This window comes from Malus domestica, chromosome 04 (assembly GCF_042453785.1).
Source record: "Malus domestica chromosome 04, GDT2T_hap1".
Lineage (NCBI taxonomy): Eukaryota > Viridiplantae > Streptophyta > Magnoliopsida > Rosales > Rosaceae > Malus > Malus domestica.
Window position 1 is genome coordinate 1,136,005 of NC_091664.1, and position 10,546 is coordinate 1,146,550.

The 10,546-nt window shown below is 44.3% G+C and overlaps 1 long non-coding RNA gene across 1 annotated transcript; it reads right to left on the minus strand.

Annotated features, from left to right (window-relative positions):
- Positions 1-2,438: 2,438 nt before the first annotated feature.
- Positions 2,439-3,487, minus strand: LOC139195115 (uncharacterized). Its single transcript, XR_011579753.1, has 3 exons — positions 3,200-3,487; positions 3,019-3,116; positions 2,439-2,843 (listed from the first exon to the last, which is right to left on the minus strand). It is a non-coding gene; the product is annotated as an uncharacterized lncRNA (long non-coding RNA).
- Between the last annotated feature and the right edge of the window lie 7,059 nt (positions 3,488-10,546).

Below are 10,546 nucleotides of genomic sequence, written 5' to 3' on the forward strand. Positions count from 1 at the left end.
GGAAGCTCAGAAGATAGAACCAACAACCCCAGCATGGAGTCTGTATGTTGATGGCTCATCCAACCAACAGGGCTGTGGAGCGGGACTAGTCTTGACTACGCCCGACAAAGTAGCAATGGAGTATGCTCTTCGTTTCAAATTCAAGGCATCAAACAATGAGGCCGAGTATGAAGCCCTTCTAGCAGGATTACGTTTGGCCAAACACCTCGGGGTTAAACAAATTGATATTTTCAGTGACTCCTAATTAGTGGTCAACCAGGTTACCAACAACTTTGATGCTAAGGACAGCTCTATGGCAGCATATCTTGCGCAAACACAACTTTTGCTCAAGCACTTCCACTACCAGATCACCCAAGTTCCTCGAGCGGCAAACAGTCATGCAGACGCCCTGGCTCGCCTCGCCTCAGCTGTGGAAGACAAGATTGGAAGAAAAATTCATGTCGAACTGTTGGCAACACCAAGCACCATGGCCGCAGAAGTATGCAACTTACAACAGGGGGATAGTTGGATCACCCCGATCTATAATTTCCTTGCTCATGGCACCCTCCCAAATGATAAAGTCCAGGCTAAGCAAATTCGATACAAGTCTACCCGCTACCTGATCATCAATGATCAACTCTATAAGCGAGGTTTTAGCCTGCCATACTTAAGGTGTCTTACGCCTGCCGAGGCGGAAATCGTCCTTCGGGAAATACATGAGGGAGTCTGTGGAGATCATGCTGGATCTCGGTCCCTAGCACACAAGACTTTTCGCCAAGGATATTACTGGCCAACACTCCACCAGGATGCCATCAAAGTATCCCGCTCATGTGACAAATGTCAACGATATGCAACTATTCCTCATTCCCCTCCAGAGCCTCTTACTCCTATGATCAGCCCTTGGCCCTTCGCCCAGTGGGGACTTGATTTGATCGGCCCAATGCTGGCAGGGAAGGGCAAAGTCTGTTACGCAGTCGTTGCAGTGGACTACTTCACAAAGTGGGCCGAAGTAGAACCCTTGGCAACCATTACTGAGGCAAAGATAGAAGACTTCATGTGGAAGAACATCCTTTGTAGATTCGGCATTCCCAATGCGATAGTCACTGACAATGGGCGACAGTTTGACAACAAGAAGTTCAGGTTGTTCTGCTCTAAGTTCAACATCAACTTATGCTTTGCCTCTCCAGCTCATCCCCAGTCTAATGGACAAGTTGAGGCCATCAACAAAATAATCAAGTGCACTTTGAAAACCAGCTTGGACAAAGCTAAAGGCTGTTGGCCAGAATTTGTACCCCAAGTTCTTTGGTCATATCGCACTTCATATCGGACTTCAACAGGAGAAACTCCATTCTCACTTGCCTTTGGCACAGAGGCGGTTGTCCCTGTTGAGCTCGAGCAAGCAACATTCCGAGTCCAGAACTACATTCAAAGTGAAAATGACAAACAACTCACCCTCAACTTGGATTTAGTCGAGGAACACAGAAACCAAGCTCACTTGAGGAATGTCGCCTACAAGCAGCGCATCTCCAACTATTATGACTCTAGGGTCAAGCCTCGTTCTTTCAAAATAGGAGACTGGGTCTTAAAGAAAAGATTACTCTGCGACAGAGTCCCGAGTGAAGGCACACTTAGTCCAAACTGGGATGGACCGTATGAAGTCATTGGCATCAGTCGCCCTGGCTCTTACACACTTAGAAGCTCCGATGGCAAGACCCTTGGCCATCCATGGAATGCTGATCACTTGAAGTACTACTACAAATAGACTCACGATGTACAAGTGTTGAGCTATAGCCGTTCGGCATCCTATGTAATGAAGGCCATTTGGCAATGAATTCAATAAAGAGGTAATTTAGCCAACTCAGCCCTCACTCTTTTACATTCATAGCAAGCGATGCCGGAACCCTTCTCAATCAGAAAGCAATCCGTCTTCCACAGTCACTACAAAACAAGCAAATGAAGACCGTGTCAAGCGCCAAAAAAAAAAAAAAAAAAAAAAACAGCTTCATCCAAAAAGCTTCACCCGAAAAGCTTCACCTCCAAAGCTTCACCCACAAAGCTTCACCTAAAAAGCTTCACCCAAAAAGCTTCACCTCCAAAGCTTCACTCACAAAGCTTCACCCACAAAGCTTCACCTAAAAAGCTTCACCCACAAAGCTTCACCTAAAAAGCTTCACCCAACAAACTTCACCCGAAAAGCTTCACCTCCAAAGCTTCACCCACAAAGCTTCACCCAAAAAAAAAACTTCACCCGAAAAGCTTCACTTAAAAAAGCTTCACCTACAAAGCTTCACCATCAAAGCTTCACCTAGAAAGCTTCAACACCAAAGCTTCACCTACAAAGCTTCAACACAAAACCTTGCTCCAAATAAACAAATTTTGTTCACAAAACCCAAGATGCCCTTGAACTTGTACAAAAACACTTGGGTAAACATAAACATTTTTTGTTTTACACCCACAAGGGCCCAAAATTTTCCTTCTTATTTATTCACTTATATATGTTCCCAAACATATTATAATAGATCCAACAACAAGCCAAAGTCCCAAGTTTCATAATGGACAAAAGTACAAGCAATTCATCAATAATGAAGGTGCTACAAAAATTAGAATCTGCCCCAAAATAGAAATCCAACCCAAGAAACTTTTTCTCTCTCTCCCTCTTCCGCCTCCTTTCATCTATCAAATTTCTGCAACCTCTGCTCTTCTCCAATGGAGCTGAATTTTGGACACCCTATAGTTCTTGAGCATATGAACAACTTTCAAGAAGGAACCATTTCTGTTTGAGCGACGGAAATTAAAGTGTTGAAGCTCCAAACATGATAGTCGGCTTCTTGCAGATTTCGAAGCTGTTGTGATGTTTCGAAGATCTGGAAATATTTAACCGTTAGTTCATCCTGAATTTTTGATATGTTATGAAAGAGTCGATGAGTAACAACTTCAATGAAGAAAGCATACCGATCTGAACAAGAGAAAATGGAGTTTCGAAGCTCACAACAAATCTGACGGGTTGACAGAAAAATAATAACCAGTCATTCATCATACCTGGATTTCTGGAGTTATACTGCTCCGAGGGATCTCAAATTTGGATATGTTGTAGTTCACAAGCTGAGGAACAACTTCAATGAAGAAATCATGCTGATCTGAGCAAGAGAAAATAGAGTTTCAAAGCTCACAACAAATCTGACGGGTTGACAGACAAATGATAAACAGTCACTCATCATACCTGGATTTCTGGAGTTATACTGCTCCGAGGGACCTCAAATTTGGATATGTTTTAGTTCACAAGTTAAGGAACAACTTCGATGAAGAAAGTATGTTGATCTGAACAAGAGAAAATGGAGTTTCGAAGCTCACAACAAGTCTGACGGATTAACAGAACATTGATGAACAGTTACTCATCATACTTGAATTTCTGAAGTTGTACTACTCCGATGGATCTCAAATTTGGATATGTTGTAGTTCACAAGATAAGGAAAAACTTTCATGAAGACGACTTTGCAATCTGAGCTATAGAGAAAGGTGTTATCTTGCATCCACTCAGGCTGATTAGTGGAAACGAAAAGCAATTCCACCAAAGAAAAGATGAAAAAGAGAGAAAAGCCACTAATTGCACTTGATCTTGTCTAGTCAATAGCATGCAGCATCAAACACACAAAAGTTGGAAATATTTTTAGATAAAGCATATACGAATGTGTGACATCGAAACAAGAATTCGTTACTTTGACAAATTAGTAACACGCGAGACACCTCATTCGGCAACTCTCTTCGCCTGAAGACTTGAGGGACTCCCACCATATGCTACTGCACCTTGATACTCGGCAGTCTCACAACCACTCAGTGACTTGGATTTTTCAAGTCTCCAACCGAGAAGTTTTCCTCACTCGGGAAATTAAGGGAACACTACCTCAAACTACATGCTTCACTCACAAAGCTTCAACAATACAGGTTTCAACAAAAGCAAAAAATTCAAAGAACTTTATGAAGAAGGCTTTGGTGTATTTAACACAATATGTTGAAATGAAGCAAAGCTTATTTATTAATATTTTCGATAAGCCACAAATATGTACATATACATGAGTCAAAATAAACAAACAAAAGGGAGCCTTCACAAAGGTTGCTTAGGGGAAGTCTCAGCAGTCGGTAGAGCCCCAGAAAGAGAAAGCACCGGAGGGTGGTTATCCGGAGCCTCAGTACTTGACAAAACCCCAGAAGGAGGAGGCATTGGAGGTTCATCATTTGAAGCTTCATTACTAGGTACAGCCCCAGAGGACGAAGGCAATAAATGCCTTTGGAACAAACCCACAAACCGCTGATGATCAAGTAAAACCTTACCATCAGATTCCTTCATCTGGTCAAGCTTCCTCTTCATGTTTGTAGCATAGTCATGGGCGAGCCGGTGCAACTGCTTATTCTCATGCTTGAGCCCTCTAATCTCTTGTTTGAGACTCATCACTTCAGCAGCCAATGATTCAACTTGGCGGGTTCTAGCAAATAGGCGTTGGGCCATATTAGACGCAGAACCTGCACACTGAACACTAAGAGCCAGAGAGTCCTTAACAGCCAACTCATCAGACCGTTTGGAAAGTAGTCTGTTATCTTTGGGAGTGAGAAGGTTCCTGGCCACCACTGCAGCGGTCATATCATTCTTCATCACAGAATCCCCAACGGTAAGAGGACCAGTAGGGGATATGAAGGATGGGCGCCATATGTTGTCTGGAGAAGGCGTGGCTGTCTCTTCTCCAAGGTTCAAGTCAAAACGACGGTCGGAGGGTCCAGACATTTTCAAATGTGTTGAAGAAGGAAGAGGTCAGACAAATCAAGATCTTAGAAGTGCAAGAAATGAGCTTCTACTGGTAGAGATTCAAGTGTGCTGTGGAACTTAATGCCAGCCTCTATAAAAATCTGCACTCGACGGAGCTTCAGAAATCGAAGAGGCGTTTGCTTTCTCAAAAGCTGGGCTGCTCAGAGACCACGAGGGCCGATCTCAGAAATCGAAGAGGCGTTTGCTTTCTCAAAAGCTGGGCTGCTCAGAGACCACGAGGGCCGATATCAGAAATCGAAGAAACACCTGCTTTTTCAGCCTCGTCAGCACCTGTCACATGCACAATCAGCTTTGCGGAAATTACGGGCAATCTGTCGAAGATTTCTGGTGAAGTAGAAAGCACGTGAATCTTACTGTTCAATCACCGCTCTCCATATGCACCATCAACTCCTCGGGTACCACATATAACTTTGTCAAAGATCTCTGACAAAGTTTAGGCACGAGAATTTCGAAGTTCCAGCTACCCTACTATTACCCATAAGGGTAAAGGAACAGCACCACTGCTTGACAACTGGAAAGTCCCTATGTGTGTCGACCTCCGTGTTTTGCGGCAAGACAGGTTGGCAAGAACGTCCAACCTTTACTCACATTCGAGAAAAGACTCCCAACATAATTACTTTCTCAAAAACCGGAGTAGCACCGTTTTCCGAATCTCGAGAGTCAGATCCTCGACGGGATTGCTTGTTCGAAAACCGAAGAGGCACAACTCTCAGAACTTCGAGAGCCAGATTTCCTTAGATAAAGCTTGTCTGTAATCTTCACACGTAATATCAGCTTTCCAGATACCACATACCACTTTTTCAAAGTGCTCTGACAAAATTAAAACACATGAAGCTGGCAAGAAGGGTAAAGGAATAGCATTACTACTTGTTATTGGGAAATCCCTATATACATTGACCTCCCTCCTCAACGGACAGGCAAACCTGCAAAAATGCTCAACCCTTTCTCGCATTCGAAAAGGCACCCTCAACATAACCTCTCGAAATACTCAGCTTTATTTCCCCCCGATAATACCTCAGCAAATAAGCCACACCAAGAACAAGAGTATCTCATATCATCAGGGTCGAAAGCAAGAGTATCCCATATCATGCTTTCTCTCTATCTTTGTCTTTGTCTTTGTCCTTGTCCACACCTGCAGGACAAGGAGAAAGAGAGCAGTCAGTCGGAACCTGAAATCAAACCTCCAATTTGGAACTGACTGCCTGGAGCCTTTGCCTGGTTGCTTACTTAGCATTGCTCTCGAGTACTCATCCTCAACTGCTGTCAAGGTCACGAATTCCACCGGCAAATACCTCATGACAGTTGATCAGATATTGGCTCTTTACACTGAAGCTGCCAAGCGTGGATGAGTCACTATGAAGGAATGTTCTGAAGGACCATTTAAATGCAAAGGTTGCACACCACTTCTGCCATGCAAAAGATTGAAGCAGAAGGTTCAACGGTGAGCTGAAACAGATCACTACAGCACGACACCTTTCCATACCACATTCATTATTCCGTCAACAGCAAAAGTATCCCATATCATCAAGGTCGAACGTACTCTAGATTTGATGGACTTGTTTTGACCCTCAAATTTTTAAGTCGGCCTTATACTCTAAAGGGCACCAGAAAACCCTCCAGCACAGTTCAAGAATAAGCCTGTGGAAAGTTACTTCTTCAAAAGCAAAAGTATCTCATATCATCTCTTATCCATTTGCTTCTCCTTATCCTGGCAGTTGAATGAGAGACAAGGAGAAGGAGAACAATCAACCGGAAGCCGAAGTCAAACCTCTGATCATGGGTTGCTTACTTGGAAGTTTGACTGCTTACCTTGTCTGTCACCTCTTTCGGCAGATCTCTTAGCTCGGCGACTTGGGGGACTCCTACTATAGGGTTTGTATCACACTTGACTAAGCCCGAAACTACAACTAAGCTTCAAGTGAAATTGATACATTACCTTGTGCGTCAACATCAGCTAAATACACCATTCCCGGATGGAGGAAAGGTACTTCCAGAGAAGGGCAGATGAAGATCAGACCACACTTCGGTACTTAGAAGTTTCGTGATTACTCAAGGGATTGGATCTTGCAAGTCCCCAACCGAGGAGTTTCCCTCACTCGGGAACTTAGGGGAGCACTGTTTGTACCATACTTGACCAATCCCGAAACTACCGAGCACCGGCCAACGCTATACTGTCAAGGACCCAGAAGAGTTCCCCTCCGACCAGGAGGCCAATCACTACTCGACACGTGTCAAGATTAGAAGCCAATCAGAGCGCAGCACGTGTCGACATCAAGAACCAATCATAACATGACACATGTCAATGTGACAAAGCTACAAGTTTTTCTATAAATAGGGGTCATTCCCCCACAATATTGGCTAATGCCATTTTGTGTGAAATCATTCACAAGAACTCACTAAATTGAGAGCTTGATCCTTTGTACTTGTGTAAGCCCTTCACTACTAATAAGAACTCCTCTACTCCGTGGACGTAGCCAATCTGGGTGAACCACGTACATCCTGTGTTTGCTTCTCTGTCTCTATTCATTTACGTACTTATCCTCACTAGTGACCGAAGCAACCAAGCGAAGGTCATAAAACCTAACACTTTCTGTTGTACCAAAGTCTTCGCTGATTTTGTGCATCAACAATACATAAATTAAAAAAAAAATCAAATCAAATTTACAACAGGGGATATTCAAGGACGATCAGGTGGCGCCTCACAACTCGGCAGAGCCCCAGGAAGAGAAGGCGTCGGAGGTTGGCTGTTTGAAGCCTCAGCAGTCGGTACAGCCCCAGAAGACGAAGGTAAATGCTGCTGGAATAAACCCACAAACCTCCGATGATCAAGTAAAATCTGACCATCAGATTCCTGCATCTGGTCAATTTTCCTCTTCATGTTTGTGGCATAGTTGTGTGCAAGCTTGTGCAACTGTTTATTCTCATGCTTGAGCCCTCTGATCTCCTGTTTGAGACTCATCACTTCAGCCGCCAACGATTCAACTTGACGGGTTCGAGCAAATAGGCGTTGGGCCATGTTGGACACAGAACCCGCACACTGCACACTAAGGGCCAGAGACTCCTTAACAGCCAACTCATCAGACCGCTTGGAAAGCAGTCTGCTATCTTTGGGAGTGACAAGGTTCCGGGCCACCACCGCAGCGGTCATATCATTCTTCATCACCGAATCCCCAACGGTAAGAGGACCAGTAGAGGATACGAATGAGGGGCGCCATTTGTTGTCGGGGGAAGGCGGGACTGCCTCTTCACCAAGGTTCAAATCAAAACGACGGTCGGAGGGTCCAGACATTTTCAAAGGTGTTGAAGAAAGAAGAGGTCGGACAGATCAAGATCTTAGAAGCGCAAGAAGGGAGTTTCTGCAAGCGAAAATTCAAGTGTGCTTTGAAACGAACTGCGTGCCTCTATAAAAATCAGCACTCAACGGGATTTCAGAGATCGAAGAGGCAAGCTCAGAATTCGAAGAGGCCAATTCAAAAATCAAAGAGGCAAGCTCAGAAATCGGAGAGGTATCTTGCTTTTCCAGACGCGTCAGCACCCATCACACGCAAACTCAGCTTTGCGGAAATCACGGGTGGTTTGTCGAAACGCCGATCCCAGATATCGAAGAGAGGCTAGTCTTTTCCAGACGCGTCAGCACCCATCACACGTAAACTCAGTTTTGCGGAAATCACGGGTGGTTTGTCGAAACGCCGATCCCAGATATCGAAGAGACGTCAGTCTTCTTCAGCCGCGTCAGCACCTATCACATGCACGCTCAACTTTGCGCAAATCACGGGCAATTTGTCGAAGATTTTCGGGGAAGGAGAAAGCACGTGAAGTTTACTGTTCAATCACGCGTTAGTTGCCGACACGAGTGAAAGAATAGTACCTCTACAGGTATCAAAGAACTTCCTATAATTGTCTACCTTCGCCTTCCATAGCAAGGCAGACATACAAAGCCTTTCTTCATCTCCAAAAAAATGCTTTCCCAACGAAGCCTCTCGAGTCATTCAATGTTCCTTATTCCTTGGGGTACCTCCGCAAGCCAATGACTCCAAAGCAAAAGTATCTCATATCACCAGGGTAGAAAGCAAGAGTACCTCATATCATGCGTTCTCCCTGTCCTTTCCTTTATCCTTGTTCTTACCTACAAAGACAAGGATAAAGAAAACAATATGCCGGAACTTCCACTCAAACTCGGGTAAGGAATCGACTGCTTGGAACCCTTCCCTGATTGCCTACCTAGCACTGCTCTCAAGTACTCGTTTCCCACTGCTGCTGTACTTCCAAAGAAGCTGCCACATCTGCCTGGAGAACAAATAAGGCAAGTGAAAATGATACCTTGCAGCATGTGGAGACAAGGTGCAGAAGGAACAAGCAGAGAAGAATGCAGTCTGCACAGTCAACTCAGCAGAAGGAGTCCGAGCTGAAGAACTCGAGAAGCTGCCATATCTGCCTGAAGAAACAAGCAGAGAAGAATGCAGCATGCACAGTCATCTCGGCAGAAAGAGTCTGAGATGAAGAACTCGTTTTGACCCTCAAATTCTTGGGTCGACTTACTAGGCGTTGTGGGCTGCACGTGCCGATTCACCACCCTTGAATCAAATCCTTAAAGATCAAGTCACCAACTGGAAGAAGAGCCCATGAATCTTGAAGATCATACCGCTGACCAAACTGCTCAGGTGTGGATTAGAAAGATTGAACAAAATAACAAGTCGTCACCTTCACCTCGTGCCTGCTTGCCATATGTTCGAGTCAACCTTCAAGAATCAAGCCTCAACGGCCCTTGAAGAAGCTTTCAGCCAAATTCAAAATCAAGCCTCGACGGCCCTGGAAGAAATCACAAGTCTGATTCAAGATCAAGTGTCTACCACCCTTGAATCAAAACCTAGTTCAAGAATAAGCTGTGGAAAATCAACAATTGGAGGAATCCAGAAAATCCTCCAACCCAGTTCAAGATCAAAGCTGTGGAAAGTCAACAAGCGCAACAAAATACGTGCTGATTCATCCACTACCAAAGCCAAAGATCATCTACCACATGAAGCTCCTTGTGGCCCAATTTCAACCTTCAAGATCAAGTCTCGACGGCCCTTGAAGAAATTTCAAACAAAAGTTCAAGAACAAGCCTCAACGGCCCTTGAAGAAATCTCAAGCCCAATTCAAGATCAAGCCTCGACGACCCTTGAAAAAATCTCCAGCCCAATTCAAGATCAAGCCTCAACGGTCCTTGGATCGACATCTACAGTAAGGGACTTCAAAACGCATCTCCTACACGTGACAATCACATGTATACGAAGCGCCTTGAAGTGGGGGCATTTGTAGACATCGAAATTTCGGTAAATAAATGTTGACCGATAAATCAAAGTGTCAACGCTCATGTATTACATAAATTTTACACGTAGCGTGTGACTCAACGAAAATTGAAATGAGTTGGAAAAGTCATCAAATAGGACACGTGTCAACACCTGGCAGAAACGACTTATTTCATCTGGGATATTATATTCAAAATTAGGCCTTGGAAAATTCTATAAATACAAGCCCATTTCATTCATTTAGGAACCAAAATCATTATGCAAAATTCTTGAAGCTCTGAAACTCCGAAGCTCTCAAGCATCCAGGTTCCCCGAAGAATCAAGAAAGCTCTCTTCATTCTTCATTCATCGTTCATCCTAAGATCAAGCCCCAACGGCCCTTTGGATCAACAATCATCCACCAATTCAAGATCAAGCCCCGACGGCCCTTGAAGAAAGTGTTCTTCGTTCTTCGTTC